Source organism: Opisthocomus hoazin, chromosome 36 (assembly GCF_030867145.1).
Source record: "Opisthocomus hoazin isolate bOpiHoa1 chromosome 36, bOpiHoa1.hap1, whole genome shotgun sequence".
Classification (NCBI taxonomy): domain Eukaryota; kingdom Metazoa; phylum Chordata; class Aves; order Opisthocomiformes; family Opisthocomidae; genus Opisthocomus; species Opisthocomus hoazin.
The window spans coordinates 2,809,950-2,824,379 of record NC_134449.1 but is presented as its reverse complement, the minus strand read 5'-3'; positions in this window follow the sequence as shown (position 1 = coordinate 2,824,379).

The window sequence follows — 14,430 nt, the reverse complement described above, 5'->3', positions numbered from 1 at the left end:
TCTGTGGGTCATCTAGTCCAACCCCCCTGCCGAAGAAGGGTCACCTACAGCAGGCTGCACAGGACCTTGTCCAGGCGGGGCTGGAATATCTCCAGAGAAGGAGACTCCACAGCCTCCCTGGGCAGCCTGGGCCAGGGCTCCGTCACCCTCAGAGGGAAGAAGTTCTTCCTCGGGTTCAGACGGAACTTCCTGTGCCTCAGTTTGTGCCCATTGCCCCTTGTCCTGTCACTGGGCACCACTGAAAAGAGCTTGGCCCCATCCTCCTGACACCCACCCTTCAGATATTTGTAGGCATTTATAAGGTCCCCTCGCAGCCTTCTCTTCTTCAGGCTGAACAAGCCCAGTTCCCTCAACCTCTCCTCGTAGTGGAGATGCTCCAGTCCCCTCACCATCCTTGTAGCCCTCCGCTGGACTCTCTCCAGTAGCTCTTCACCCTTCTTGAACTGGGGAGCCCAGAACTGGACACAGTACTCCAGATGAGGCCTCACCAGGGCAGTGTAGAGGGGAAGGAGAACCTCCCTTGTCCTGCTGGCCACACTCTTCTTGATGCACCCCAGGATCCCATTGGCTTTCTTGGCAGCCAGGGCACGCTGCTGGCTCATGGTTAACCTGTCGTCCACCAGGACACCCAGGTCCCTCTCCACAGAGCTGCTCTCCAGCAGGGCCGCCCCAAGCCTGTACTGGTGCCTGGGGTTGTTCCTCCCCAGGTGCAGGACCCTGCATTTGGCTTTGTTGAACCTCATCAGGTTCCTCTCTGCCCAGCTTTCCAGCCTATCCAGGTCCTCTCATGGACGTCAGTGAAAGAGACAGCAGCCATAGCCGAGAGGTCAATCCCATGAGGTTCAACAAGGCCAAGTGCCAGGTCCTGCCCTTGGGTCACAACAGCCCCGTGCAGCGCTACAGGCTTGGGGAGGAGTGGCTGGAAAACTGAGTGGTGAAAAAGGACCTGGGGTGCTGGTCGACAGCCGGCTGCAGAGGAGCCAGCAGTGTGGCCAGGTGGCCAAGAAGGCTAATTTCTTCCTGACTTGTATGTGGGGCGTGTGAACAGCGCGTGATTTACACGAGCGAGAGAATGAAGTGTCCGACTGCGACTTACCAACGCGTGTGAGGATCGTTCCCGTCCCTTCACAGATGCTGAGACCCGGCAGCACACCCAGATTTAGGGAGATTTTGTATTCAGAAACACTGATTTAAGAAGATTTCCAGCCCCACGACACCCACTCAGGGAGATTTCTGACTCCAAAACCCCCAGTTAGGAGGCTGTTGAGCTCAGAAACACGCATTTAGGGAGCTTTGGCACTGCTAATCCAGACTTTGGCCTCAGAAGCAGTGATTTAGGGAGCTCTGGGGCTCAAACAACCACTGAGAGACCTCTTCGGCTCAGCAGCCCCCATTTAGAGGGACCTTGGGGTCAGCATTTCTGGGGCTCGGGTCTCCGACGCTGTGATTCCGGGCACCTGTGGGCTCAGAAGCGCTGCCTCAGGGCTCTGTGGCGACGTGGGGCTGAGAAACTCTTGTTCAGTGAGATTTATTGCTCAGAAACATCCATTTAAGGAAATCTGAGGCTCAGAAACACGAGCCTGGGCAGTGTTTGGGCTCAGAAATTTCTATTTAGGGAGCTTTGGGGCTGAGGAACACAAGGTAGAAAAATCTGCGTCTCAGAAACTGCAATGTATGGAGATTTTGGAGTCAGACTCAGCAATTTAGAGAGCTTTGGGGCTCAGAAACATCCAGTTAGGAAGCTTTTGTACTCATAAATGCGTACTTTGAGCTCAGAAGCACTGATTTAGGGAGCTTTGGGACTCAGAAACAACCACTGAGATACATCTTCAGCTCAGTAACACCAGTATAGACAGATTTGGGGCTCAGAAAAAAAAACATTTATGGAGTTTTGGGGCTCAGAAACTTTGGGGCACTTATATAGGAGCTTTTGGGCTCAGAAACCCCAATGTAGATATGTTTTCGGGTCAGAAACACCTATGTACAGAGTTTTGGGGCTCAGAAGCACTTATTCAGGGAGCTTTAGCACTCAGAAACATACATTTAGAGAAATTTTAGGCTTGGAAACACTCATTTAATGAGGTTTGGCACTCCTAATCCAGAGTTTGTGCTCAGAGGAACTGATTTAGGGAGTTTGGGGATCAGAAACACCGATTTGGGAGATTTGAGGCTCGGAAAAAAAACTTCTACACAGCTCTTGGGTTCAGGAAAAACCACTTATAGAATCACAGAAAGTTTTGGGTCGGAAGGGACCCCCAGAGGCCATCTAGTCCAACCCCCCCGCAGCGAGCAGGGACACCGCTAACGAGATCAGGGTGCTCAGAGCCCTGTCCAACCTGGTCTGGAATGTTTCCAGGGATGGGGCCTCCACCACCTCTCTGGGCAACCCGTTCCAGTGTTTCACCACCCAGGCATGGTACCCCTTTTCCTTTGTCACTGCTTCTGACACCAGTTCTCCGTCCATGGCTTTTTGGAGCCCAAAATCTCCCTAAACGTCTGTTTCAGAGTTGAAGAGGTCTCACAGTGTGTGTTTCTGAGCCCCAAAGCTCCCTGAATTGCTTTGGATGAGTCCAAAAGCTCCCGAAAAGTCCTTCGTAGCCCAAAATCTCCCTTCGCCACTGTTTCGAGCCCAAAAGCTCCCAAAGTTGATGCTTTTAACACCAAAAGCTCCCTAAATGGGTGGGTCTTTCCCCCACAGCTCCCGGGAAGGCTGTGAGAGCCTCCTCTGTCGCGCTGCCCGTGTGCTGGGCTGGGCAGGAGTGGGGCTGCAGGTGCTGGTGCCATGGGGTGTGTGGTGGGCTTCACTCCCTCCTGCCCCTACGAGCACTTCTGGGACCACAGACGGTCACCCCTTCAGACCCCTCCATCAGCAGGCGCCGGCCGGCCGGTCCAGCTGGGAACAGCCCCGCAGCTCTTGATTTTGGGCGTCGAAGTGGACGTCGGCAGCTGAGCAGCCTCCCAAGCCCCGTGGCTACCAGCCACTGCGGCAGCCGTGGCTCGCGGCACCTTTCCCTCTGTGGTGGTTCCAGCACGAGGTGCTAGGCAGGAAGAGAGAAAGCGCGTGAAGGCACGGGCAGGGAGAAGGCAGAGAGATCCTGCAGGCGCAGCTGAGCCCGGCTGTGATGGGATCTGCTCGCCAGGACGCCTCGAGGTGTCTGTGAAGTGGCAGAGGCCCCTGGTGCCCAAGGCCAGGAGAAGGTGCAGGCGCAGGGGAGCAGCCTGGGGCTGAGTTGGGCTGGGCCCAGACTTTGGGTGTCCCGGACAAGTGTCCCCCCTTGGGCGAGGTGTCTCGGGGCAGGACTCTGCAAGGGAAGGACACGCTCTCTGGGTTGGCAAGGGGAGAGCCAGCCATCGCAGGGATGCCTCTGCCTTCGGGCAGGGCTTTTACATCCCACATGGGAAGCCAGTTCTGGGTGGCCGGGCAGTCCCCGTGGGTGTCAGGGAGCTCCAGCCCAAAGCCAGCCTCCAGAACCTGCTTCTGTCTCACGACGGGTCTCAGGGAAATGCCCCCAGGGCTGCCCGCACTGGAGGGATGGGTCTTGCAGCTGGGGGAAGCCCCATCCCTTTTTGGAGATAGTTACCAGGGGAGCTGCCTCTGCTTCTCTTGGTGCTGCCTGTTGTTCTCAGTGACGTGCCTGAAGATGTCCCTCCGCACCTGAAACGGCTCCAGGCTTCTCAGGACCTGGACCTCTCGTGGGGAAAGGGAAGGGTTTCTGCAACAACAACAGGGAAACATCATCCCTCAGCCTCTGCCAGAGACCCCTTCTGCCTCTGCCCTCGTCCAGCCTCTGCTCCCACCCTGTCCCACGCATACCCACCCTTTCACCCTGCGGCGAGATTTGGGCCGTGGCAGTGGGGGTAACCCAGGTCACATCTGTGTTAGGAGGCATCTGAGGGTGTCCTGTGCAAGCCCAGGACGCAGGGACAGGGGTCCTGGACATCTCTGCGGCGTCCCCCAGGCTGTGGCCAGAGCCGGCACGCACTTACCCAGGCTGGAGTCCCTGCAGCTGGGCTGCTGCTGTCATCTCCTTGGCTGGGGGAGGGTTTTGAACCTTCCTCCCCCTCATGCGGACCTCCTTTCTCCTGGGTTTGGCTGGAGGGCGAGGAGTCCAAGGGCCTGCAGTGCCGAGGACCTGCCAAGGAGGAGACGCTCTCAGCAGAGCAGACGGGAAGCAGAGGGGCTGTTTCCCAGAGGAGCTCTGGAAAGGAGCCTGCAGCAGGAGCAGGCAGCGGGCAGGCTCGGCACCGTGTGCCCGTCCTGGCGGCTGACGGTGGCTTTTGCCCCTGGCGTCCTGCTGCCAGTCTCTCCATGATGGAGATGAGCAGGCAAAGCCCTGCCCTGCAGCTGGCCGTCCGTCCTGCTCCCAGCAGACCTGCCACCCTGGGTGCCCCGGCACAGAGGGTCGAGCTGCCCGTACCTGGGGTGGCTGTGGGTCCTCCCCTGCAGACCAGGTGTCCCACGCCGCCCACCCTGCCTTTGCTTGCTTCAGCAGCTCTGGCCAGCGGGTCTTCCCTCGCTCCCACTCTGCAGAGAGCTGCCAGACCTCCTGGAGGGGACGGAAACGCAGCAGCAGCCAGGATCAGTCTCAGCTCCTGGAGAAGCTTCCTTCTCCTCCGACCCGCGCTGCTGCCCCTTGCCTCGGCCGCTCGCTCAGCAGGGCTTTGCCCCGGGCAGAGCAGGGGCTGTGCAGCCACAGAATCACAGAATCACAGAAGAGTAGGGGTTGGAAGGGACCTCTGTGGGTCATCTAGTCCAACCCTCCTGCCGAAGCAGGGTCACCTACAGCAAGGTGCACAGGACCTTATCCAGGCGGGGCTGGAATATCTCCAGAGAAGGAGACTCCACAGCCTCCCTGGGCAGCCTGGGCCAGGGCTCCGGCACCCTCAGAGGGAAGAAGTTCTTCCTCATCTTCAGCTGGAACTTCCTCTGCTTCAGTTTGTGCCCGTTGCCCCTTGTCCTGTCGCTGGGCACCACTGAAAAGCCATGCCAGCCCCTCGACGCACGGCAAACACAGCGGAGCGACCCAAGACCTCCGGAGGTCTGGAGGTGGTGGCACGCAGCTGGCAATCAGCGCACGCCAAGGGGTCCTCTCAGCTTTGCTTCTGCACACGGGGGCTGCTGCCCAGTCTCCAGCAGCGCGGGAGTTACGGCACGGCAGAGTACGTACCTTCAGCACTCTCCTGCAGTCATGGGAGGACAGGGCTGCAGCGGTGGGCCTGGCTGGAGGAGATGGCTTCTGCCTGCCTGCCTCCTTCGTCCGGGGGGACCTGCCTGGACACGGCGGGAGCACACTGCCAAGAGACAGCGGGAGGTGCCGGCATCAGCACGGGGCACTTTGGTCTCCCCCTTCCATCTGGTATCAAAGCTCCCCACAGGATCACAGCATGGTCAGGGTTGGAATCACAGAATCACAGAATCACAGAATCACAGAATAGTAGGGGTTGGAAGGGACCTCTGTGGGTCATCTAGTCCAACCCCCCTGCCGAAGCAGGGTCACCTACAGCAGGCCGCACAGGACCCCGTCCAGGCGGGTCTGGAATATCTCCAGAGAAGGAGACTCCACAACCTCCCTGGGCAGCCTGGGCCAGGGCTCCGTCACCCTCAGAGGGAAGAAGTTCTTCCTCATGTTCAGATGGAAAAGGGTTGGAAGGGACCTCTGTGGGTCATCTAGTCCAACCCTCCTGCCCAAGCAGGTGATCCCTGTGAAGTTAAAAGTCCTCTTTCTTTCCAAATTGCTCCAAGAGCACGGGTCACTCTGAATGCATATTTAGTATCTGTGTAAATATTCACCCGCTGATTCTCTGATAACTCCAGGGCTTTTGCTAATGCTATCAGTTCAGCCTTTGAAACAGAAGTGTTGGGTGGGAATGGTCCCGATTCCGATACCTTTTCCAAAGTCACTATTGCACATCCAGATTTACATTCCTCTTTGATGACAAAACTGGTATCACAGAATCACAGAATCACAGAATCACAGAATGGTAAGGTTTGGAAGGGACCTCTGTGGGGTCATCTAGTCCAACCCCCCTGCCAAAGCAGGGTCACCTACAGCAGGCTGTAGAGGACCTTGTCCAGGCGGGTCTGGAATATCTCCAGAGAAGGAGATATTCAAGGAGATGTCCCCAGGCTGGCAGAAGACACGCGGGAGGTGGAGTTGTTTCCCGGGGCAAGGGGGAGCCTTTCCTGAGCCCCATCATCCGGATGGGTGGGAGAGGACTGCACCTCCGGGCAAGCCAAGTGGTGCAGGGTGCACTCAGCATCTGCCACCTTCCCCACTAAGGGGCCTGCGATGGGGCAAACGAGCGCATAAAAACCGTGGGGCATCCGTCTGGGACCTTCCCGAGTCCCTGAGGCCGCAGTGTCCAAAGGGGAGGACTCTTCTACATGGGAGCAAGGGTCCCTTCCATCCCTTCCCACAAGGCTCTCACCTGGCAGGAGGCTTCTCCCCCACCTCTCGCTGTCTGGTGCCTGGCTCCTGGCTTGGCAGCACGGGCAGGTAGAACTTCATCTGATTCTGCAGCAGCTGGTCAGGATGCTCCTCTGGCTCTGGGACAGGAGGAAGCTCTTCAGAGCAGCCCCGTGGGGAGGGCGTTTTCAGCGGGCGGTGGTCACCCAGCGCGGGGCAGGGCCCCACCGGGACAGCAGGGACCCGTTCCCCTACCTTGTTCCATCCTCTGCTTTTCTGCAGCCTTCTTGTGCCAGGTGGAGAAAGCCTTGGCCACCGAACTCCTGATGACCCTCAACCGGAACCTGGAAAGCAAACCGTGGCCCAGGCTTGAAGAAGGGGGACCCCTCTGCAGCTCGCCAGCGCTGATCCTGCTGGCTGTCGTGCCAGGCATGGCACCCCTTCTCCTGCGTTGCCAGGCACAGGTTGGACTGGCAATCTGCCCCCAACACCGCAAAACGCAGCTCCAGGTCCCCTCTGCGTGCAGCTGGTTCTCTCTGGTGGCAGCGACGCCAGGCTGGCCGTGAGGAACACCACCACGACGGCCGGTCGCCCCAGGAGAATACACGCACAGCCCCAGCTCAGCATCAGTTGAGGAGAAAGCCGTCACTTCAGGATCGGTCCCTGACTCGATGCTGAGTGTCGAGCCCCGGCGAGGCGTGCTCCCGAGCAGGAGCTGGGAAGCCGCCCGCGCGGTCGGGCGAGGGCCGCAGAGGAAGCGCACTCACCTCGGGAAGGCGTTGGCAGGAGCAGCCCCCATCCCCTGAGCAGCGGTCGCTCCACCAGAGACAGCTGCCCCTGGCAGCCACAGCCTCTGCAAAGTGACACGGAGCCCTCAGAAGGTTTCCAGGGCAGTTTTCTCTGGGCTCCCAGAGGAAGCACAGCTTTCTCCTGCTCCAGAAGAAAGCCTCTCCTCCAACCCCCTCTTCCAAATCCTGCTCCAGCAACATCACAGAATCACAGAATCACAGAATCACAGGATGGTCGGGGTTGGCAGGGCCCTCTGTGGGTCCCCCAGCCCAACCCCCTGCCCAAGCAGGGTCACCCACAGCAGGCTGCACAGCACCGCGTCCAGGCGGGGCTGGAATATCTCCAGAGAAGGAGACTCCACAGCCTCCCTGGGCAGCCTGGACCAGGGCTCCGGCACCCTCAGAGGGAAGAAGTTCTTCCTCGGGTTCAGCTGGAGCTTCCTCTGCTCCAGTTTGTGCCCGTTGCCCCTTGTCCTGTCGCTGGGCACCACTGCAAAGAGTCTGGCCCCGTCCTCCTGACACCCACCCTGCAGATATTTAGAGGCATTTCTAAAGGTCCCCTCTCAGCCTTCTCTCCTCCAGGCTGAACAAGCCCAGCTCCCTCAGCCTCTCCTCGCAGGAGAGATGCTCCAGTCCCCTCCTCATCCTCGTAGCCCTGCGCTGGACTCTCTCCAGTAGCTCCTCATCTTTCCTGAACTGGGGAGCCCAGCACTGGACACAGCACTGCAGATGGGGCCTCCCCAGGGCAGAGCAGAGGGGGAGGAGAACCTCCCTCACCCTGCTGCCCACACTCCTCTTGATGCACCCCAGGATCCCATTGGCCTTCTGGGCACCCAGGGCACGCTGCTGGCTCATGGTCACCCTGTCATCCCCCAGCACTCCCAGTCCCTCTCCACAGAGCTGCTCTCCAGCAGGGCCGCCCCAGCCTGTGCTGGTGCCTGGGGTTGTTCCTCCCCAGGTGCAGGACCCTGCCCTTGCCCTGGTTGAACCTCATCAGGTTCCTCTCTGCCCAACTCTCCAGCCTGCCCAGGTCACGCTGGATGGCAGCACAGCCTGCCGGGGTGTCCACCACTCCTCCCAGTTTGGTGTCATCAGCAAACTTGCTCTGCTCTGGAGAAGCTGCCCAGCAAACACTGAGACTGCGCGCCAACGCTGCCGGCCTTTTTGCAGGGCAAGGACCCAGAAACGCAGAAGAAACTTGCTTTGCTAACGGAGGAGCGCGTGGGGCCACCACGGGGAAAGGCGCTTGACTGGCCTGCCACAACCAGGCTGGCCGGTGGCCATGGGGATGCTGACGCTTCAACAGGCTTCCCAACGACCTGAAGCAGCCCTCAGAACCTGCCCAACTCACGGTGTAAAGCAGCGCAGCCCGGCTGGCCTCGCTCTCCAGCCAGGTGACGCACTCGTAATAAAAGCGCATGCACAGGATGTTGTCTCTGTGGGACAGAACGCCGATGTCCTTGAAGGTGAAGTCGAGGTGCTGCTTGTTCCTCAGCTGGAAGGAGTACAAGCGTATGGTCTCTTGCACACAGCGCTCCACCACGTGCCGCGGGAAGGAGGTGGCTTGCGACAGCAACCAGTAGTTGAGTGGTTGGATCTTGGTGTGGCCTGCAGGGAGGAGGAACATCGTCACTGCCACAGCAGGCTGCGTTTCCATGTAAGATTCAGAGCAAAATGCCAGAGGAAAGGTGGTTTCTAAGAAGCAGCTGTTGGGGAGTGGTTTGTTTTGGGACAGCTCAAGCCATCCCCCAACAACTGGAGGCACGTCTCTGCTTCTCCCAGCCCCTTCCAAAGGGTGGAGAGCACTCATCCACGCATCCCCGCCAGCCGTGGAGGGGGAATTGGAGGGTGGCCGCTGCCTTCTCACCAGGGATAACCACTGTGGGGAACCCCAACTCCTGCAGACAGACGTTATCAATGTCCAGCTGGAAGACGGGTCTTTGAACAATATGCATTTCTTCTTTGCCCTGGAACTGCTCTCGGATCATAGCGAAGGTCCCGAGTCCTTTCAGCAGGACCCCCTGCTCAGGAAAAAGAGAGAAAGGCTGATGAGGAGTACGTCAAAGATGGGAGAACTGACAGCTTGGGAAAAGGCCCATGTTCTCCGCTTGTTTTCTTCACCACCTCAAAACATTTGCTAACATCCCTTGTCTAGAGCAGACCCCAGGCATTTCCACCACAGGCAACAGCCCTGGAACCGATTCCCAGGGACTGTCCTTGGCAGGGACCCAGCGTAATCCCCTCTGTCTCTGATTGCTCTCTCCACTCTGACCACAGGGAAGAGTGCAGCCCTATCGTGTGCCCAACGCTTTCTCAGACTAGGTCTGGACTTGGTTTCTCTCTTGCTTGACCAAGCAGCAGCTCTGGGCACACATGGTTGTCTTGGTGTGCTGCCACGATGCTCAGGTAGGGATCAGTCCCGCGGCCCAGGCTCTCAAGGGCAAAGGGGGACCAAGACGCCAGCTCACCTTGTCCATCTTCAGCTGTCCCAGGATGTACACAGACACGGCGTCCCAGATAGCCACAACCTCTGGAAAGCAAGGGAGAGAGCTATCAGGCTCCGGGCCTGGCAGCTCGCAGCCTCTCGGCAAGCTCCTCGACCAGGGGGTGACAGACGCAGACGTCCACAGACAGCCCAGACAGACACTGCCATGGCTGCGGAGCTGGGCTGTGCCTCAGGTTCATCACCACCTCTTACTCCTCTGCTCCTGGGCAGGGCTGGGGAAGAAGTGGGGACATGGGAAGGGCTCAGGAGCAGGGCTGTGGCCAGCTCACCCCCAGAGAGGAATGGAGCCCCAGAGCCCAGAACATGATCTGCCGGCCTGGTGGCACCAGGGGATCCCCTGGGAAGGAGCAGAGGTTCTCCCAAAGGAGACTGGTTCAAGGTGAAGGGCTGGGTTACAGCACAGGCATTACCAGCCGGCTCGTCAGAGCCCCGTGGGAGCTGGAGGACACCCCCGCGACGCAGGACCCCCTTCCAGCCCAAAGCCAGAGCCCAGAGAGGTACCAGCTCCCAGGGAAAGCTGGCCCTGGGTATCTCCCCTGGCAAGGGCTCCCAGCCATTCCCACGGGAGCCTCAGGACCCAGGGCAGCCCCAGCAACATGACCCGGGAGTCCTGGTTGCCACATTGTCCCCTGAGCCCGGTGGGACCCTCAGGCAGGGCAGCCCCCAGCCCTGCCCAGCCACCCCCACAGCCCAGCAGCGGCAGCTTTGGACAGTGGACATCCCTGGGGTGACCCCTCGGGAAGGAGCTCCCATTATCTTTACCCTTGGTGGAGAGCTGCAGGAGCATGGGGAACAACCTGCTCTGCTCCAAGCTGACGGCCACGGTGCAGCAGCCCGCCATCGCGCTGGCCGCGTGCCCCCCGGGCTCATGGAAAGAGACGCTCTTCGCAGCTCCTCGCCCAAAACTCCTCTCCGACATGTCCCTGCTCTGCCTGTCACCGAGGGTCCTGCTGCCGGCGAGAGTCCCCCAGCACAGCCCCGCTGCCTCCGACCCCGCTCCTGGCTGAGGAGCAGCTCCGCAGGGCACAGGGGAGACCTCCCTGTGACGTGAGGAATCCCCTTGTGACATCAGCCCGTGTCACCAAAGCTGCGTTACGACGTCAGCACGGAGACGGCACGGCTGGGAGGGAGGAGACAGACTTCCCGTCTTGTCCCGGGAAACAGCCACCCCCTTTGTCCCCAGTCCTCTTCCAAACGTCCCCTCTGCCCCCAGCACCAAGGTGTCTCTGCTGCGGGGAGCCCGTCCGGGCAGGCGGGCTTCGGGGTTGGCTGCGGTCGGGCACCGACAAGCGGTGGGGTCACAGAACCACAGAATCACGGGATGGTCGGGGTTGGAAGGGACCTCTGTGGGTCACCCAGCCCAACCCCCTGCCCAAGCAGGGTCACCCAGAGCAGGCTGTAGAGGACCTTGTCCAGGCGGGGCTGGAATATCTCCAGAGAAGGAGACTCCACAGCCTCCCTGGGCAGCCTGGGCCAGGGCTCCGTCACCCTCAGAGGGAAGAAGTTCTTCCTCGGGTTCAGACGGAACTTCCTGTGCCTCAGTTTGTGCCCGTTGCCCCTTGTCCTGTCGCTGGGCACCACTGGAAAGAGCTTGGCCCCGTCCTCCTGACCCCCACCCTGCAGATATTTGTACGCAATGCCCTCTGATAATTGCCTTTGGAAACACAGAGCCCTGAAGAAACCTCAGCAGAGGTTTTCTGAGGTTCCCAGTCCTGTCTACAGGTAGGAAAACACTCTTGCAAAACGTCCTCTTCACCTCTTTCCTTCATACAGCAGGACTCGGAAACAAAGCCTGCAGCCTTGCTGTGACCGGGCAGGAAGAGAAAGAGCCCCACACGTCTGGGGACAACCCTTCAGCAGCCTCCAGCGCACGCAGCGGCCCGGGACGGGTGGCTGGCGTTCAGGAGCTCAGCTCCTCTGCTGCCTAGAAAAGAGCAGAGGTCCCCAAGCACTCCCATGGTGTAAAATCAAGACTCTGTGGTCTCCAGGCCATCAGGCGGGACAGTGCTGCCTGGAGCTCCTCTCAGTGCTGAGGTGGTCCCTTTGTGGAAGATGCTGAGGGCACTCTGCAAAGGCAGAACCCTGCTAGGAGCCTGGTGACGTACCCGTCATGGGCGCGTTAGCAAGCGATCAGTACCCCCGTCACCCAACCATTAGGTACAACGAATTGCGTCATCTCGGCAGTGCTCACAGCTGGGCCAGGTCCTGCCAGCTATGAAACTGTTCCGGGACTTCTGCAGCGGCCACCTCCTCCAGCAGCCACAGGGCAAGACCCTCCTGCTGGGAGGACGCCCAGGGACCCGGGGACACCCAGCACAGGGACACGGCTGCTGCGCTCCCCCTTGCAGGTCCAGCCAGCGGCGAAGCTGAGCGCGTGTCCCAGAGACACACGGACACAGACGGGCACGCTGCCCGCCACAGCCCCCACGCGCAGGACCCTCTCCCACAGCAGCACCCACCGCCACGTCCCCTTCTCCTCCGGGGCGGGCGCAGCCGGACGGACACCGCGCGGGCACACGCTCGGGGTGCACAAGCACACGCGTCCTTGAGCACCGGCACGGCCCCTCTGCCGCCCGGGACCCCCGCCCGGCCCCCGGTCCTCTGACAGCCCATCAGCCAGCGCCACCGCCGAGGTGGTCTCCTCACCGCCTCCCTGATCGCTCGCTGGGCAGGTCAGAGTCTCGGCACCTTCGTGTTTATGACTTCCTCCTGTTCTTATCTTCTGCTTCTGCACAGGAAAAGGTCCCCTGGTCAGACACCCCTAAAGGAACAGAGGCTTCCACAGGACAGGGGGTACAGCTAGGGACCAGTGCCAGAGGAGCACTGGACCCCAAGACAAGCTCCCTCAAACTGGTGGCTTCTGGCATGGAAGGAAGGCTCCTTCTACCAGTGCCAGAGGAGCACTGGACCCCAAGACAAGCTCCCTCAAATCGGTGGCTTCTGGCGCGGAAGGAAGGCTCCTTCTACTCCTGCAGAGCTGCAGGGACATGGAGCACAGTGAGGAGGAGCCTGGCCCATCAGGGAGACACTGGAGCCAGCGGAGCCTGACCAGCCACAGCATGGGACAGCCTGGGAGTGACCGTGCTGCAGAAGCAGCTCGGTAGAAAAGGACCTGGGGGTCCTTGGGGACAAGAGGCTGAACTGGATTCATCAGTAAGTGGAAGGGCAAGTGTCCTTGCAGCCGAGAAGGGCAGGAGCATCCCAGGTGGCACGAGTAGGACTGTGGGCAGCAGGGCCAGGGAAGGGACTCTTCAGCCTTCCTCAGACCACATCTGGCCGCTGTCCCCGGTGATGGTCTCTGGAGCAAGGGCAGCAAGGAGTCAGTGAAAGGACGAGGGAGCTGCCGTTGTTCTCCAGGGGCAGTCACAGCAGGAGATGTGCTCCTCAGGGAGGTTCCTGGGAACAAAAATGTCCCCAGCCCAGGCAGAGGGGACGTGGCGGCCTCTCCCTGCACGCCTCTGCCATGCTGGCCGTGCCACGAGCCCACCTCACCACCCCACCACAGCCCGCTCCCGGGAGGTTTCACGCAGCCTCCAAGGCTGTCGGAGCCGCGTCTGGCTCCGGGAGGATGCAGCATCCCCAGAGGCCCAGCAGCGCTGGGAGAAGGGGCAGGAGCCGGGGTATCGGGGTGGCACGGCAGGAGGAGCTGGGACAGCCCCAGCCCTCTGGCTCACGGCCACACTGGCCCGAGCAGAAGGTCAGATCCGAAGCTGCAAGGGTTGAACGGCAAATGTTCACCTGGCTGTGCCTAAGGGTGAGCCACACAGGAGCTATGGCCACGAAGAAGAATAAAGGGGCTTGATCAGCGTGGACTGGAGAGATGGAGAAGGCAGGCAGGCAAGAAAAGCCAGACCGAAGGTGGGGTTGTCCCTTTGCTCACCCCAGAAAGCCGCTCTCTGCCCTCAGCCGGTCACCCGCACTGGAAATCCCCGCAGGCTGTAACTGGGAATTGTTCCAGACACCAGGACAGCCCTTTCTGGGGGTGCTCCTGGGCTGACGGACCTGTTGGGTGGAACTGAGAGTCGCCAGGTCAGTAAAGTTTGCAAGTGGAAGAAAAGAAGGTTATCAGGAGTAGTCAGCATGGATTCACCAAGGGGAAATCATGCCTGACCAATCTGATAGCTTTCTACGATGACATGACTGGCTGGGTAGACGAAGGGAGAGCCGTGGATGTTGTCTACCTTGACTTCAGCAAGGCTTTCGACACAGTCTCCCATGATATCCTCCTAGGGAAGCTGAGGAAGTGTGGGCTGGATGAGTGGTCGGTGAAGTGGATAGAGAACTGGCTGAATGGCAGAACTCAGAGGGTTGTCATCAGCGGCGCTGAGTCTGGTTGGAGGCTGGTGACAAGTGGTGTCCCCCAGGGTTCAGTACTGGGCCCAGTCTTGTTTAGCTTCTTCATCAACGACCTGGATGAAGAGTTAGAGCGTACCCTCAGCAAGTTTGCTGATGACACCAAACTGGGAGGTGTGGTAGATACACCAGAAGGCTGTGCTGCCATTCAGCGTGACCTGGATAGGCTGGAAAGCTGGGCAGAGAGGAACCTGATGAGGTTCAACAAGGGCAAGTGCAGGGTCCTGCACCTGGGGAGGAACAACCTCATGCACCAGTACAGGCTTGGGGTGGACCTGCTGGAGAGCAGCTCTGCGGAGAGGGACCTGGGTGTCCTGGTGGACGACAGGTTAACCATGAGCCAGCAGTGTGCCCTGGCTGCCAAGAAGGCCAATGG